The sequence below is a fragment of the Coregonus lavaretus genome, assembly GCF_964263955.1.
Source record: "Coregonus lavaretus genome assembly, contig: HAP1_SCAFFOLD_1054, whole genome shotgun sequence".
NCBI lineage: Eukaryota > Metazoa > Chordata > Actinopteri > Salmoniformes > Salmonidae > Coregonus > Coregonus lavaretus.
Window position 1 is genome coordinate 151,167 of NW_028162705.1, and position 17,156 is coordinate 168,322.

General features: G+C 47.3%; 1 pseudogene across 1 annotated transcript; it reads left to right on the forward strand.

Moving 5' to 3' along the window:
* Positions 1 to 6,102: 6,102 nt before the first annotated feature.
* Positions 6,103 to 10,938, forward strand: LOC311119003 (histone deacetylase 8-like; annotated as a pseudogene). The gene is made up of 7 exons: positions 6,103 to 6,207; positions 7,024 to 7,091; positions 8,578 to 8,690; positions 8,877 to 8,954; positions 9,222 to 9,315; positions 9,624 to 9,796; positions 10,845 to 10,938. The product of its transcript is annotated as a histone deacetylase 8-like (transcript).
* The last annotated feature ends 6,218 nt before the right edge of the window (positions 10,939 to 17,156 follow it).

Here is a 17,156-nt window from a genome sequence, read left to right on the forward strand (position 1 = left end):
AAAACCCTCACAAACTTTTACAGATGCACAATTGAGAGCATCCTGTCGGGCTGTATCACCACCTGGTACGGCAACTGCACCGCCCACAACTGCAGGGCTCTCCAGAGGGTGGTGCGGTCTGCCGAACGCATTACCGGGCAAACTACCCGCCCTCCAAGACACCTACAGCACCCGATGTCACAGGAAGGCCAAAAAGATCAACAAGGATATCAACCACCCGAGCCACTGCCTGTTCACCCCGCTATCATCCAGAAGGCGAGGTCAGTACAGGTGCATCAAAGCTGGGACCGAGAGAATGAAAAACAGCTTCTATCTCAACGCCATCAGACTGTTATATAGCCATCACTAGCACATTAGAGGCTGCTGCTGCCTATTGAAATCACTGGCCACTTTAAGAAATGGAACACTAGTCACTTTAATAATGTTTACATATCTTGCACTACTCATCTCATATGTATATACTGAATTATATTCTATAATATTCTACTGTATCTTAGTCCATGCTGCTCTGTCATTGCTTGTCCATAAATGTATATATTCTTAAATCCCATTCCTTACTAGTTTTGTGTGTATTGGGTATATGTGTCACGAATACCGCCGAGGCTGCTCCTCCTCCTTGTTCGGGCAGGCTTCGGCGTTCGTCGTCCCCGGAGTACTAGCTGCCACCGTTTGATGTTTTCGATGTTTGTTTTGTCATGTCTAGTTTAGTGCACCTGTTTCGTATTCTGTCATGATTATGTCACCTATAAGTTTCCCTGTGTTATGTTTTGTAGTTGTGTGTTACTGTTCCACATGTCGTGTGTTGATAGGTTCGGTGCCTTGGCTTTGTATAGTATTTTACGCACTACGCGTATTTCGACTCTCGTTGTTGTTTTACGCACTGCGCGTATTTTGTTCGCCTCCAGTGTTTGAGGCCGTTTATTTTGTGTCTATTTACAAGTATTAGTAAAGTCGTCTTGACTTATCCTCTGTGTCCTGCGATTGACTCAACCACCGCATCCATATCAACACATATCTGACAATATGTTGTGAAACTGTTAGATATTACTTGTTATATATTACTGTACTGTCGGAGCTAGAAGCACAAGCATTTCGCTACCCCCGCAATAACATCTGCTAAACACGTGTATGTGACAAATAAAATTTGATTTGATTTGGTGTTTGTGGTTGAATCTGTGTTTGAAAATCACTGCTTGACTGAGGGACCTTACAGATAATTGTGTGTGGGGTACAGAGATGAGGCAGTCATTCAAAAATCATGTTAAACACTATTATTGCACACAGAGTGAGTCCATGTCAATTGTTAAGCAAATCTTTACACCTGAACTTATTTAGGCTTGGCATAACAAAGGGGTTGAATACTCATTGATTCAAGTCATTTCAGCTTTTCATTTTTGATTAATTTATAAAAATATCTAAAAATATAATTCCACTTTGACATTATGGGGTGTGAATACTTTCTGAAGACACTGTAGGCTATGATTGAAGCTCAATGTTACATTGAAATCTCCATCATACAGTAGCTAAACCAATATGATACCAATATCGATGAAAATCACCCTCTCGTCATGAGCCGTCCGGCTGTTACCGAGAACCACAAACTGGATTTTTAACAGGGTCGTTAAAAATAAATACAATTTCTAGTTCCGACCTAGCTCAAAATCTAGGCGTCGGATAACAACGAGACTACAGTATCCATTAAGTGACCATTAGACTTCCCAACTTTTCTGACTGAATATGTTTGTAGGGGCAACAGTTTTGATTACATTTACAATTTATCGCTCTCACATGCTCATTTCTGTCAATTAAGAACCAACAATGTGGCATCTTTTTGTAGCCGAAGTTCAGAGTTCTAACACCGGGTAGAGCAACTCTGTTGAAAACTTCACAAGATACTTTCTGCAATACTGTAATTCATGCTGTCTTTCAGTACTGTAGTGTTATGGTGTGTGTGTGTGTGTGTGTGTGTGTGTGTGTGTGTGTGTGTGTGTGTGTGTGTGTGTGTGTGTGTGTGCGTGTGTGTGCTGAGCCAAGCCATTAAGATGTAGGGCTAGTTTTAAGATGATTATGCAATTAAAATATCAGTGTTTAAGCGTTAGATGGAAACTACAATACTTTTTTCACATTTGCCAATTAGCCTACTCCCGCTTTTATCTTCTGGAATTCATACAGTGGGGAAAAAAAGTATTTAGTCAGCCACCAATTGTGCAAGTTCTCCCACTTAAAAAGATGAGAGAGGCCTGTAATTTTCATCATAGGTACACGTCAACTATGACAGACAAAATGAGATTTTTTTTTACAGAAAATCACATTGTAGGATTTTTTATGAATTTATTTGCAAATTATGGTGGAAAATAAGTATTTGGTCACCTACAAACAAGCAAGATTTCTGGCTCTCACAGACCTGTAACTTCTTCTTTAAGAGGCTCCTCTGTCCTCAACTCGTTACCTGTATTAATGGCACCTGTTTGAACTTGTTATCAGTATAAAAGACACCTGTCCACAACCTCAAACAGTCACACTCCAAACTCCACTATGGCCAAGACCAAAGAGCTGTCAAAGGACACCAGAAACAAAATTGTAGACCTGCACCAGGCTGGGAAGACTGAATCTGCAATAGGTAAGCAGCTTGGTTTGAAGAAATCAACTGTGGGAGCAATTATTAGGAAATGGAAGACATACAAGACCACTGATAATCTCCCTCGATCTGGGGCTCCACGCAAGATCTCACCCGGTGGGGTCAAAATGATCACAAGAACGGTGAGCAAAAATCCCAGAACCACACGGGGGGACCTAGTGAATGACCTGCAGAGAGCTGGGACCAAAGTAACAAAGCCTACCATCAGTAACACACTACGCCGCCAGGGACTCAAATCCTGCAGTGCAAGACGTGTCCCCCTGCTTAAGCCAGTACATGTCCAGGCCCGTCTGAAGTTTGCTAGAGTGCATTTGGATGATCCAGAAGAGGATTGGGAGAATGTCATATGGTCAGATGAAACCAAAATAGAACTTTTTTGGTAAAAACTCAACTCGTCGTGTTTGGAGGACAAAGAATGCTGAGTTGCATCCAAAGAACACCATACCTATTGTGAAGCATGGGTGTGGAAACATCATGCTTTGGGGCTGTTTTTCTGCAAAGGGACCAGGACGACTGATCCGTGTAAAGGAAAGAATGAATGGGGCCATGTATCGTGAGATTTTGAGTGAAAACCTCCTTCCATCAGCAAGGGCATTGAAGATGAAACGTGGCTGGGTCTTTCAGCATGACAATGATCCCAAACACACTGCCCAGGCAACGAAGGAGTGGCTTCGTAAGAAGCATTTCAAGGTCCTGGAGTGGCCTAGCCAGTCTCCAGATCTCAACCCCATAGAAAATCTTTGGAAGGAGTTGAAAGTCTGTGTTGCCCAGCGACAGCCCCAAAACATCACTGCTCTAGAGGAGATCTGCATGGATGAATGGGCAAAAATACCAGCAACAGTGTGTGAAAACCTTGTGAAGACTTACAGAAAACGTTTGACCTGTGTCATTGCCAACAAAGGGTATATAACAAAGTATTGAGAAACTTTTGTTATTGACCAAATACTTATTTTCCAGCATAATTTGCAAATAAATTCATTAAAAATCCTACAATGTGATTTTCTGGATTTCTTTTTCTCATTTTGTCTGTCATCGTTGACATGTACCTATGATGAAAATTACAGGCCTCTCTCATCTTTTTAAGTGGGAGAACTTGCACAATTGGTGGCTGACTAAATACTTTTTTCCCCTACTGTACAGGGGTACCGGTACAGAGTCAATGTGGGGGGAACCGGTTAGTCGAGGTAATTGAGGTAATATGTACATGTGGGTAGAGTTAAAGTGACTATGCATAGATAATACACAGAGTAGCAGCAGCGTAAAAGAGGGGGTGGGGGAGACAATGCAAATAGTCCGGGTAGCCAGTATGAGGTGGACCAGAGCCAGTTGGCTACAGCAAATATTATGGATATACTGACAAGATACATGTCTCTCCGCCCTAACAATGGGAGTCGCTGTCTAGCTCCCGCCTATGCTTTTTTTTTTGTATTGGTGGATACATTTAATATTGTAATCCAATTTTGAATATTTGATGAGTTTGTTGACGTCAACTGCATGTATTCAATTGAGAGATATGCTACGCTACTAACCTCATGTCATGAACATACATAGTCATATCTAGACAACTCCAATATAAAGTGTTTTTTTCTCTCAAAGTTGCCGGGATGTCACGTGTCCTACTTATATCAGTACACTCATAACTTAAGCATTACGAAACTTCTATTCGATCAAATAAAAGTAATGTAGCAAATATGGCATTCATTTTTTGGTTGAACAAATTCGACAATCATTGACCTCCATACAAAACTCCTTGTTTGGTCGGGCGAAACAACGAAACAACGCCACCTGCTGGATGGAGACAGATTTTCCGCGGAGTGCCTCTCTCTTCCTCTCTGGCTACAGTGCCTTCAGAAAGTATTTGCACCCCCTCGCCTTTTTCCACATTTCGTTGTGTTACAGCCTGAATTGAACATTTTATTAAATTGAGATTTTTTTTTGTCACTGGCCTACACCCAATTCCCCATAATGTCAAAGTGGAATTATGTTTTTCGAAATGTTTTACGAATTAATAAAAAATGAAAAGCTGAAATGTCTTGAGTCAATAAATAAGCCTAAATAAGTTCAGGAGTAAAAATGTGCTTAACAAGTCACATAAGAAGTGTATAATAAGAAATAAATAGTCATTCAAAAATCATGTTAAACACTATCTCATCTCTGTACCTCAGACACGTATTCTCTGTAAGGTCCCTGAGTCGAGCAGTGAATTTCAAAAACAGATTTAACCACAAAGACCAGGGAGGTTTTCCAATGTCTCGCAAAGAAGGGCACCTATTGGTAGATGGGTAAAAAAAAAAAAAAAAGTAGACCTTGAAAATCCCTTTGGTGAAGTTATTAATTACGCTTTGGATGGTGTCTCAATACAATTCTCAATGGTGTTCTTCACTGGTTGCTGTGATGGCACACTAATTCACCTTTCAGCAGGACAGTAGCCGAAAACACAAGCCCAAACACACGAGTTGCTTACCAAGAAGACATTAAATGTTCCTGAGAGGCCTAGTTACAGTTTTGACTTCAATCGGCTTGAAAATCTATGGCAAGACTTGAAAATGGCTGTCTAGCAATGATCAACAACCAATTTGACAGAGGATGAAGAATAAAAATTAAAGAAAATCTGCAAATATTGTACAATTCAGGGATGCAAAGCTCTTAGAGACTTACCGAGAAAGAGTCACAGTTGTAATCGCTGCCAAAGGTGATTCTAACATGTATTGACTAAGGGGTTTAATACTTATCTAATCCAGATTATTACAAAACATTTTTACAACAAAAGTATTTTGCGTAGATCGTTGCCCAAAAAATGACAAATAAATCCATTTTAATCCCACAACAAAATGTGGAAAAATTCAAGGGGTGGGAATACTTTCTGAAGGCGCAGTAGCTAAATGAACCATGACCTTTGCCAGAAGATACTGACCCTACCGTTACGCTTGTTTACACTGAGCTGCACTGGGGTCGAAACGCAACCGTGGTTACATTAAGACACCATGGAGCCAGGTCGAGATATGGGTCGGAAAACGTACCTCAATGCAGGGATGGGATATGCCATTATCCACAATGCTCCATCGAGAAGATTGAAATACTACCCTTTTCGTCCTCATGCTAGCTAACAGTAAACACAGCAGCCATTATGGAATGGCACAAAGGAGCTGATTGGCTGACACTGCAATTTCAAAATAGCTGCGGTGGCTATTGCTAGCTAGCGTGAAGATGTGAAGGGTAGTTTTCCAGGAAAACAAGCAGCGTTTCCAGTATTCCTCAGTGAAACAGTGTGGATAAAGGTCAAATTTGGAGTACAGTGTCACATCCCATCCCTGCATTGAGGTACGTTTTCCGACCCATATCTTGCGCCGGCTCTATAGTGTCTTAAAGTAATCATGGTTGAACAGAATGCTTTGGAACAGTCTATCAGTGTCTGTGTTCCATCTATCTCTCTCAGTGTTGTGAAGCCCCGTGTTGCGACCATTATGGAGATGGCCAAGTTCCACACAGACGCCTACCTGGAGCACCTCCACAAAATCAGCCAGGACGGAGACAATGATGACCCCCCCAGTCTGGAGACTTTGGCCTGGGTAAGAGGAGAGGGAAGGACAGGGTCCCTGGAGCTTAGTTTGACAGACATCAATAAATGAGAGATGGGAGAGAGTACCGTTGTCACTTCATGTAATGTTTATTTGCTGACAGTAGAGGGTGCTCTAACACCAGATAAAAATGACCCACCTCCCATTGCCTCCACTTGGCAAAAGGTTGATTGACAACACACTAAATATGGTTACTTTATGAATCTACATTAAAAACCCTCCAGTTATATATTTGAAGGTATAAATAACAGATTGATGCTGACGGTTAGACGCTACTTTCCTTTGCCCCCGTAGGTTACTTATGTTATCCAGGTCTGTGGGTGGGAGCCTGTGGGAAGGATGCAACCTCAGTCCGGTATCATTGGATGGGGAACACTCATCTTCTGCCAACCTTTCTATTAGAAAAAAACATCTCAATCTCACCATATGTGTTTTCTCTGTCTTCCCCATCTCTCCATATCCCCCCTCCAACACCCTTCCTTTTCATTGTCTCTCTTTCTCTTCCGCCTCTCTCTTCCTCCCTTTGTTTCTCCTCCACACCTCTGTCTGGTCCTTCCTCTCTCTCTCTCTCTCTCTCTCTCTCTCTCTCTCTCTCTCTCTCTCTCTCTCTCTCTCTCTCTCTCTCTCTCTCTCTCTCTCTCTCTCTCTCTCTCTCTCCCCCTCTCCTTTTCCATCTCTTCCTCTGTCCTTTACCTTATCTCTCTCTCACTCCCTCCATCTCCCTTTCCTCCCTCTCCATCCCACCTCCATCCCTTTCTTTCTCCCTCACCCCTATACCCCCCCATTCCTCCATCCCCCTCTTCCCAGGTTATGACTGTCCGGTGGTGCAGTGGTGGGTGGTGCCACCCTGACGGAGGCTGGCACCACACCAAGAATAAGAGGACAGGGGAAGGACCAGGAGAAATGCTGATGAGTGATTTCTATAAGAAAAACAGTTAAATGTTGTTGAATAAATCATGTAAGTTAGAGGTCCTTCTTGGTACTTTCTGTCCTCACACTATCTCACTTCTCTTCCTATCCTTGTCTTTCTCTCTGTCTCTTACCCTCTCATCTGTCTGGGCCTGTTTCTCTCTCTGTCTGGGCCTGTTTCTCTCTCTGTCTGGGACTGTTTCTCTCTCTCTGTCTGGGCCTGTTTCTCTCTCTGTCTGGGACTGTTTCTCTCTCTCTGTCTGGGCCTGTTTCTCTCTCTGTCTGGGACTGTTTCTCTCTCTCTGTCTGGGACTGTTTCTCTCTCTGTCTGGGACTGTTTCTCTGTCTGGGACTGTTTCTCTCTCTCTGTCTGGGACTGTTTCTCTGTCTGGGACTGTTTCTCTCTCTGTCTGGGACTGTTTCTCTCTCTGTCTGGGACTGTTTCTCTCTCTGTCTGGGACTGTTTCTCTCTCTGTCTGGGACTGTTTCTCTCTCTGTCTGGGACTGTTTCTCTGTCTGGGACTGTTTCTCTCTCTGTCTGGGACTGTTTCTCTCTCTGTCTGGGACTGTTTCTCTCTCTCTGTCTGGGACTGTTTCTCTCTCTCTGTCTGGGACTGTTTCTCTCTCTGTCTGGGACTGTTTCTCTCTCTCTGTCTGGGACTGTTTCTCTCTCTGTCTGGGACTGTTTCTCTCTCTGTCTGGGACTGTTTCTCTCTCTCTGTCTGGGACTGTTTCTCTCTCTGTCTGGGACTGTTTCTCTCTCTGTCTGGGACTGTTTCTCTGTCTGGGACTGTTTCTCTCTCTCTCTGTCTGGGCCTGTTTCTCTCTCTCTGTCTGGGACTTTCTCTCTCTCTGTCTGGGACTGTTTCTCTCTCTCTGTCTGGGACTGTTTCTCTCTCTCTCTGTCTGGGACTGTTTCTCTCTCTGTCTGGGACTGTTTCTCTCTCTGTCTGGGACTGTTTCTCTCTCTGTCTGGGACTGTTTCTCTCTCTGTCTGGGACTGTTTCTCTCTCTGTCTGGGACTGTTTCTCTCTCTCTGTCTGGGACTGTTTCTCTCTCTCTGTCTGGGACTGTTTCTCTCTCTGTCTGGGACTGTTTCTCTCTCTCTGTCTGGGACTGTTTCTCTCTTTGTCTGGGACTGTTTCTCTCTCTGTCTGGGACTGTTTCTCTCTCTGTCTGGGACTGTTTCTCTCTCTGTCTGGGACTGTTTCTCTCTCTGTCTGGGACTGTTTCTCTCTCTGTCTGGGACTGTTTCTCTCTCTGTCTGGGACTGTTTCTCTGTCTGGGACTGTTTCTCTGTCTGGGACTGTTTCTCTGTCTGGGACTGTTAACCTGCTCTCTCTCTCGCTCTTGCTCTCTTTCTCTCTCTCTCTCTCTCTCTTTCTCTCTCTCTCTCTCTCTGTCTCTCTTTCTGTCTCTCTTTCTCTCTCTTTTTTTCTCTCTCTCTCTCAGGGATGAGGCGTCAGGGTTCTGTTATGTGAATGATGCGGTGCTAGGGATTCTCAAGCTGAGGGAGAAATACGAGAGAGTTCTGTACGTCGACGTGGACCTTCACCATGGAGACGGTACACACACCTTTCCCTGTCTCTCACATACACCAATGGACAAACACGCACATCTGAATGTGCATTGATATTGTGTCAATATTGTGTAGTACTGTAAGTGGATACAAAAGGTTCATCAAGGTTGATTTATAATTTTTAGTCTGTCAATAAGATAAGTTATTGTGTATTTTTAGATACTTCTCTCAGGTGTGGAAGATGCCTTCAGTTTTACCTCTAAAGTGATGACCGTGTCGCTGCACAAGTTCTCTCCTGGATTCTTCCCGGGTCAGTGGCTACTGCTAATTCTGATGACCTCAACCTTTATTGTGCCAGTGAAACTATGGCCCTTTGTTTGCTGGTAGCTACCAACAAGCTATGGTCCTTCCTCCTTGGGGGACAGCTAAACATTAGAAGTAGCATTTGAAAAATGACTACATGGCTACATCCTTGTCTGTTAACCATCTGAGGGATTGGTATTTGAGAAACATTGATACCCAATGCACTTGAAACACCCACCCACACACCCGTAGTAACCCTGCTGCCCTGTTGTAGGTACAGGAGACCTGGGTAAAGGACGCTGGTACGCCGTCAACGTCCATCTGGATGACGGCATCAATGACGACAGATACTTCCAGGTCTTCACAAGGTACAAAACCATTTCCATAATGCTTCACATTGTCAGTAACAGACATTTAAAAAGCTAGGGTTGCATGTTCATTGTTTTGTTGAGGCTTTGCAACTGTAGAGAAAATACAAACGTTTTTGTTTAGTAAAATTATAACGTTGTCCATTCTATGGTTTATATGTTAGATTACATATTGCATTGGATTAAGTTGTCAGTCTGTAATGATTGTAATTGTTATAGTCAGATTATGATATGTATTTTACAGTATGTTAGATGAAGTTAATTAATGTTAGATTAACTATTAAAGTTGTGATTATTGTCATCATCAGTGTGATGAAGGAGGTGCAGACATTGTTTAACCCGGAAGCAGTAGTGATGCAGCTGGGAGCTGACACCATGGCTGGTGACCCCATGTGTTCCTTCAACATGACCCCTGTCGGGGTGGCACAGAGTCTACGACACATACTAGACTGGCACCTACCCACAATGCTATTGGGAGGAGGTCGGTCCAGGACAGTCCAGATCCACACTGCTACTGGGAGGAGGTCGGTCCAGGACAGTCCAGATCCACACTGCTACTGGGAGGAGGTCGGTCCAGGACAGTCCAGATCCACACTGCTACTGGGAGGAGGTCGGTCCAGGACAGTCCAGATCCAGGCTGCTACTGGGAGGAGGTCGGTCCAGGACAGTCCAGATCCACACTGCTACTGGGAGGAGGTCGGTCCAGGACAGTCCAGATCCACACTGCTACTGAGAGGAGGTCGGTCCAGGACAGTCCAGCTTCAGACTGCTATTGGGAGGAGGTCGGTCCAGGACAGCCCAGATCCACACTGCTACTGGGAGGAGGTCGGTCCAGGACAGGCCAGATCCACACTGCTACTGGGAGGAGGTCGGTCCAGGACAGCCCAGATCCACACTGCTACTGGGAGGAGGTCGGTCCAGGACAGTCCAGATCCAGGCTGCTACTGGGAGGAGGTCGGTCCAGGACAGTCCAGATCCAGGCTGCTACTGGGAGGAGGTCGGTCCAGGACAGTCCAGATCCAGGCTGCTACTGGGAGGAGGTCGGTCCAGGACAGTCCAGATCCAGGCTGCTACTGGGAGGAGGTCGGTCCAGGACAGTCCAGATCCAGGCTGCTGTACCAGATGATAACTGTTCAGTAAAATGAAGCCGTTTTACTCACTACAATCCTTCTATTTTTTTCTCTCTCTCTCTCTCTCTCTCTCTCTCTCTCTCTCTCTCTCTCTCTCTCTCTCTCTCTCTCTCTCTCTCTCTCTCTCTCTCTCTCTCTCTCTCTCTCTCTCTCTCTCTCTCTCTCTCTCTCTCTCTCTCTCTCTCTCTCTCTCTCTCTCTCTCTCCCATCTCGCTCTCTCGCTCTCTTACGCTCTTTCTCCCCCTCTCTTGTTCTCTTTCGGTCTCTCTCTCTCCCCCCTCTCTCGCTCTTTCGCTTTCCTTCCCTCTCTCTCGTTCTCTCTCTTTCTCTCTCTCTTCCGCCTCCCTCTCTCGCTCTCTCCCCTCTCTTTTGCTCCCCCCCCCCTCTCTCTCGCTCTAGGAGGGTATAACCTTGCCAAAACGGCTCGTTGTTGGACCTACCTGACTGCGTCCATTCTGGACAAACACTGGCCTCTGAAATACCTGACCATGAGGTAAGACTACATAGCACAGCCCCTAACACACACACACACACCATACATAGTGTGCCCACACACACACTTTGCGGTCCGTCTTCGCTGAGTCATTCCCTCTAATCAAAGATGGCCGCCGGCCCTCAATAAAAGGGTTTGTTTCCAGGTGAATCAGGAGGGATGAAGGGAGGAGAGGAGAGAAGGGGAACAATACCACTCTGTCCCCTTTAGACCTGACAGAGGGCCTCTGTTTCTCTCCCTCTCTCTCTCCTTATCTTTTTTTGTCTTCTTACAAGAACCTTGTGTATTTTATTCTGAGGGGGGAGGGGCAGTTTCTTTTTGGTGAATTCCCAAATAATTAGAGAGGGAGAGAGTGAGTGAGATGGAGGGAGAGAGACGGAGAGAGATTTTCCATGTACAGTGAGGGGTAGGTATCTATCTCGTCTGAGACAGAGGGTCTTTCTGTAGTGTGTTGGCCATGATAAGGGCTCCTCTTGTTTCCTCTCTGACAGGTCACGCTGTGACCTCATACGACCTTTAACGTCATTAAGAAGGCCCCACCTCAAACAACACAAACCAGCTGCTACAACACACACGCACACACACCATTACACACACACTTAAACAAGGACAGGGATGGAGAGAGTGAGAGGAAGACAAGGATGGAGAGAGGGAGAGTAGGAGAGAGGAAGACAAGGAGGGAGAGAGAGGGAGGAAGACAAGGAGGGAGAGAGAGGGAGAGTAGGAGAGAGGAAGACAAGGAGGGAGAGAGAGGGAGAGTAGGAGAGAGGAAGACGACAGGGAGAGTAGGAGAGAGGAAGGGAGAGGGAGAGTAGGAGAGAGGAAGATGAGGGAGAGAGGGAGAGTAGTAGAGAGGAAGATAGTCAGTGAGAGAGACTTGTAGCATCTGTGTGTTCTTATCAGTGTGTGTTTGTATCAGTGTGTGTTTGTATCAGTGTGTGTTTGTATCAGTGTGTGTTTGTATCAGTGTGTGTTTGTATTTATGTGTGTGTGTGTTTGTATTTATGTGTGTGTGTGTTCATATCTATGTGTGTGTGTGTGTGTGTGTTCGTATCTGTAATAGTGTGTGCACAAGAGAGGAGTATTTACCCACGATGACTGAGCAACGTGAGGACCAAGGAGAAGGGAAAACACAAAGTACTTTGTTGTACCTGAGACCCAGAGAGAAGCCAAAGCTCCCTCTCTCCTTCCCCAGCTGGCTGCAGCCTCTCTGGGCCCCGTCAGCCAGGACAGCCCCCTAACCACCCTGGAACAATGGAGCTAGAGCCAGACACAGGGCTAGGGGCTATCGACCGGGCACACAAGGGCCTCCATTCAGACCATCACACACACAGACGGAGGACTACTGACATTGTAAAAAGAGCTGCCCCTTGACCCTAACAGTCACCCCGACAGTTCAGATCTGACAGAGTAGATGTACAGTGTAGAGAATGTCTTGGTTTGGTGTGTGGAGACAAGGAAGGGTGGTTGTTGAAGACTGTACATAGAATACCCTAGATGCAGACTGACTGAAGCCACAGGTGCCTCAGGTATCATATGTTACAGAGGTCAACCTGTAAAGGAACCATGGAAGATCATAAGGATAAAGAAATAGGCCAGAGTTGTCTTAGCGCTATAGGACTTGGCAAGGCAGCACCAGCTACTTGACCTGTATTGTCTGTTAACCATTTCCTGATCTCACCAGGGGTCAAAGGTCACCTAGTCTTGATTAGCTGAGTCAGAAGGTTTTGAAGGTTTGTGGGATTCTCCCAAATGGCACCCTATTCCTTACGTAGTGCACTACCTTTGATTAGGGCTGGGCGATATGGCTCGATTTTTCAAATGTTTTCTCAGCAATAATAATGAATTCAGGGCTTGTGAAATTATACCTAGGCTAAATACATGCCCTCCACAACCATAAGACCAATTCATTATTTAATTAAAATAGTTTAACCTGCTTTTTTGCAATAATCCCTGATCTGGCTTTCAAGTCTGCCTATAAAAATGCCCATTTTGTTACAAATTTAACCAGAACCATGCATGATGCACAATCACTAATAATCACTAACTTCTTGTAGCAGGCATTATAGAAAATTAACACTGGTCTCATCAACAATCTCTCAAGAACAAGCCCATGTGCTAGTGAGTAGCTAATCTTTCTATTTCAAGTTTAGCCAACTTTTTGCTAGCTAACAAGGCAGAACAGTTGAATTGTTATGAACACACCCTTCTGTCCGTCCCCAACTGTTTGAACAGCATGCTAGTCTGTCCACATTGTTCATGTTGAAATCAAGTGGCCTAGAATGAGCGCGAGTTGCCAATTCCTTATATAATTGTTTTATGCTTATTGCACATTTATAAAACACAGACTAGACAGCTAGTATAACGTCTGATGCGTTTTGTTTAGCCGGATATCTTGCCATGTTTTTCTCCTTCGCGTTTCAGCTAACTAAAAGCTAGCTAGATGAAGTATGTGTGTCTACTTCCGTTTGTACTACCGCACGGTAAGGCTGAGGGATTTGAGAAGTTGATACATTAAAAGGGTATCGCTAGAAAGGTTAACTTCTCTATTACCGTAAAATAATGTGTCCATGTGTTTCGTTGTGTCCATATGACCTGTTTTGTTGGACCAAACCTCAAATGCAAATAGCGAGTTGAAACCGCGTGTCAGAAAGGAAGAAGTGATCTCTCATCTTTGTTGTTGTGAGTAGAAAGGGGAGGGGCTTGGTGTGAAGCAGGAAGGAAAAAAATATATATAAAAAAAAATGGAATAATCTTTTTCCACAAAAGTAGTGCACTGGGCCTTTACTAGTATTAGCGGACCGACGTAGACGTATCTGCTTTGGTAAAAAAAGGTAGTTTTATAATTAAGAACAGTATTTTGCAGGATTCAATAGTTGGAATTGTAAGAGTTGTTGCCCTGTCCCGTTCTCTGAGAATGTCATTCTAATGCAGGGTTCCCCAACTGGCGTAAATTGTCATTGTTGGACTTTTATTTTTTTTAACACCAGGAAATCCGCTCCAAGTGATTTTAATTAGGATAATCTGTCCCAAGTACAGTGAGGGAAAAAAGTATTTGATCCCCTGCTGATTTTGTACGTTTGCCCACTGACAAAGACATGATCAGTCTATAATTTTAATGGTAGGTTTATTTGAACAGTGAGAGACAGAATAACCCCCAAAAAATCCAGAAAAACGCATGTCAAAAATGTTATGAATTGATTTGCATTTTAATGAGGGAAATAAGTATTTGACCCCTCTGCAAAACATGACTTAGTACTTGGTGGCAAAACGCTTGTTGGTAATCACAGAGGTCAGATGTTTCTTGTAGTTGGCCACCAGGTTTGCACACATTTTAGGAGGGATTTTGTTCCACTCCTCTTTGCAGATCTTCTCCAAGTCATTAAGGTTTCGAGGCTGACGTTTGGCAACTCTAACCTTCAGCTCCCTCCACAGATTTTCTATGGGATTAAGGTCTGGAGACTGGCTAGGCCACTCCAGGACCTTAATGTGCTTCTTCTTGAGCCTTTCCTTTGTTGCCTTGGCCGTGTGTTTTGGGTCATTGTCATGCTGGAATACCCATCCACGACCCATTTTCAATGCCCTGGCTGAGGGAAGGAGGTTCTCACCCAAGATTTGACGGTACATGGCCCCGTCCATCGTCCCTTTGATGCGGTGAAGTTGTCCTGTCCCCTTAGCAGAAAAACACCCCCAAAGCATAATGTTTCCACCTCCATGTTTGATGGTGGGGATGGTGTTATTGGGGTCATAGGCAGCATTCCTCCTCCTCCAAACACGGCGAGTTGAGTTGATAGCAAAGAGCTCGATTTTGGTCTCATCTGACCACAACACTTTCATCCAGTTCTCCTCTGAATCATTCAGATGTTCATTGGCAAACTTCAGATAGGCCTGTATATGTGCTTTCTTGAGCAGGGGGACCTTGCGGGCGCTGCAGGATTAAAGTCCTTCACGGCGTAGTGTGTTACCAATTGTTTTCTTGGTGACTATGGTCCCAGCTGCCTTGATATCATTGACAAGATCCTCCCGTGTAATTCTGGGCTGATTCCTCACCGTTCTCATGATCATTGCAACTCCACGAGGTGAGATTTTGCATGGAGCCCCAGGCCGAGGGAGATTGACAGTTATTTTGTGTTTCTTCCATTTGCGAATAATCGCACCAACTGTTGTCACCTTCTCACCAAGCTGCTTGGCGATGGTCTTGTAGCCCATTCCAGCCTTGTGTAGGTCTACAATCTTGTCCCTGACACCCTTGGAGAGCTCTTTGGTCTTGGCCATGGTGGAGAGTTTGGAATCTGATTGATTAATTTATTCTGTGGACAGGTGTCTTTTATACAGGTAACAAGCTGAGATTAGGAGCACTCCCTTTAAGAGTGTGCTCCTAATCTCAGCTCGTTACCTGTATAAAAGACACCTGGGAGCCAGAAATCTTTCTGATTGAGAGGGGGTCAAATACTTATTTCCCTCATTAAAATGCAAATCAATTTATAACATTTTTGACATGAGTTTTTCTGGATTTTTTTCCAGAATTATCCCTCCCTCCTCCCGTCCCTCCCTCCCTCCCTCCCTCCCTCCCTGCCTGCCTGCCTCCCTCCCTCCTCCCGTCCCACTCTCCCTCCTCCCGTCCCTCCCTCCCTCCTCCCGTCCCTCCCTCCCTCCCTCCCTCCCTCCCTCCCTGCCTGCCTGCCTCCCTCCCTCCTCCCGTCCCACTCTCCCTCCTCCCGTCCCTCCCTCCCTCCTCCCGTCCCTCCTCCCGTCCCTCCCTCCTCCCGTCCCTCCCTCCCTCCCTCCCTCCCTCCCTCCTCCCTCCCGTCCCTCCCTCCCTCCTCCCGTCCCTCCCTCCCTCCCTCCTCCCGTCCCACTCTCCCCTCCTCCCTCCTCCCTCCTCCTCCCGTCCCTCCCTCCCTCCCTCCCTCCCTCCCTCCTCCTCTCCCTCCCTCCCTGCCTCCCTCCCTCCTCCCGTCCCACTCTCCCTCCTCCCGTCCCTCCCTCCCTCCTCCGTCCCTCCTCCCTCCCTCCTCCCGTCCCTCCCTCCCTCCTCCCATCCCTCCTCCCGTCCCTCCCTTCCCTCCGTCCCTCCCGTCCCTCCTCCTCTCCTCCCGTCCCTCCCTCCCACCCTCCTCCCGTCCCTCCCTCCCTCCCTCCTCTCCCGTCCCTCCCTCCCTTCCTCCTCCCGTCCCACTCTCCCTCCTCCTGTCCCTCCCTCCCTCCCTCCCTCCCTCCTCCTGTCCCTCCCTCCCTCCCTCCCCTCCTCCCGTCCCACTCTCCCTCCTCCCGTCCCTCCTCCCTCCTCCCGTCCCCCTCCCTCCCTCCCTCCTCTCTCTCTCCCTCCTCTGCCTCCCTCCCTCCTCCCGTCCCTCCCTCCCTCCTCCCTCCTCCCGTCCCTCCTCCCGTCCCTCCCTCCTCCCGTCCCTCCCTCCCGTCCCTCCCGTCCCTCCCTCCTCCGTCCCTCCCTCCCTCCCTCCCTCCTCCCCGTCCCTCCCTCCCTCCCTCCTCCCGTCCCTCCCCCTCCCGTACCTCCCTCCCTCCCTCCTCCCGTCCCACTCTCCCTCCTCCCGTCCCTCCCTCCCTCCCTCCCTCCTCCCGTCCTTCCCTCCCTCCCTCCTCCCGTCCCTCCCTCCCTCCTCCCATCCCTCCCACTCTCCCTCCTCCCGTCCTCCCTCCTCCCGTCCCACTCTCCCTCCTCCCATCCCTCCCGTCCCTCCCTCCCTCCTCCCGTCCTTCCCTCCCTCCCTCCCTCCTCCCATCCCTCCCACTCTCCCTCCTCCCGTCCCTCCCTCCTCCCGTCCCACTCTCCCTCCTCCCATCCCTCCCGTCCCTCCCTCCCTCCTCCCGTCCTTCCCTCCCTCCCTCCCTCCTCCCGTCCCTCTCTCCCTCCTCCCGTCCCTCTCTCTCTCCTCCCGTCCCTCCCTCCCTCCCTCCCTCCCTCCCTCCCTCCCTCCTCCCGTCCTTCCCTCCCTCCCTCCTCCCGTCCCTCCTCCCTCCTCCCATCCCTCCCACTCTCCCTCCTCCCGTCCCTCCCTCCTCCCGTCCCACTCTCCCTCCTCCCATCCCTCCCGTCCCTCCCTCCCTCCTCCCGTCCTTCCCTCCTCCCTCCCTCCTCCCGTCCCTCTCTCCCTCCTCCCGTCCCTCTCTCTCTCCTCCCGTCCCTCCCTCCCTCCCTCCCTCCTCCCGTCCTTCCTCCCTCCCTCCTCCGTCCCTCCCTCCCTCCTCCTCCCATC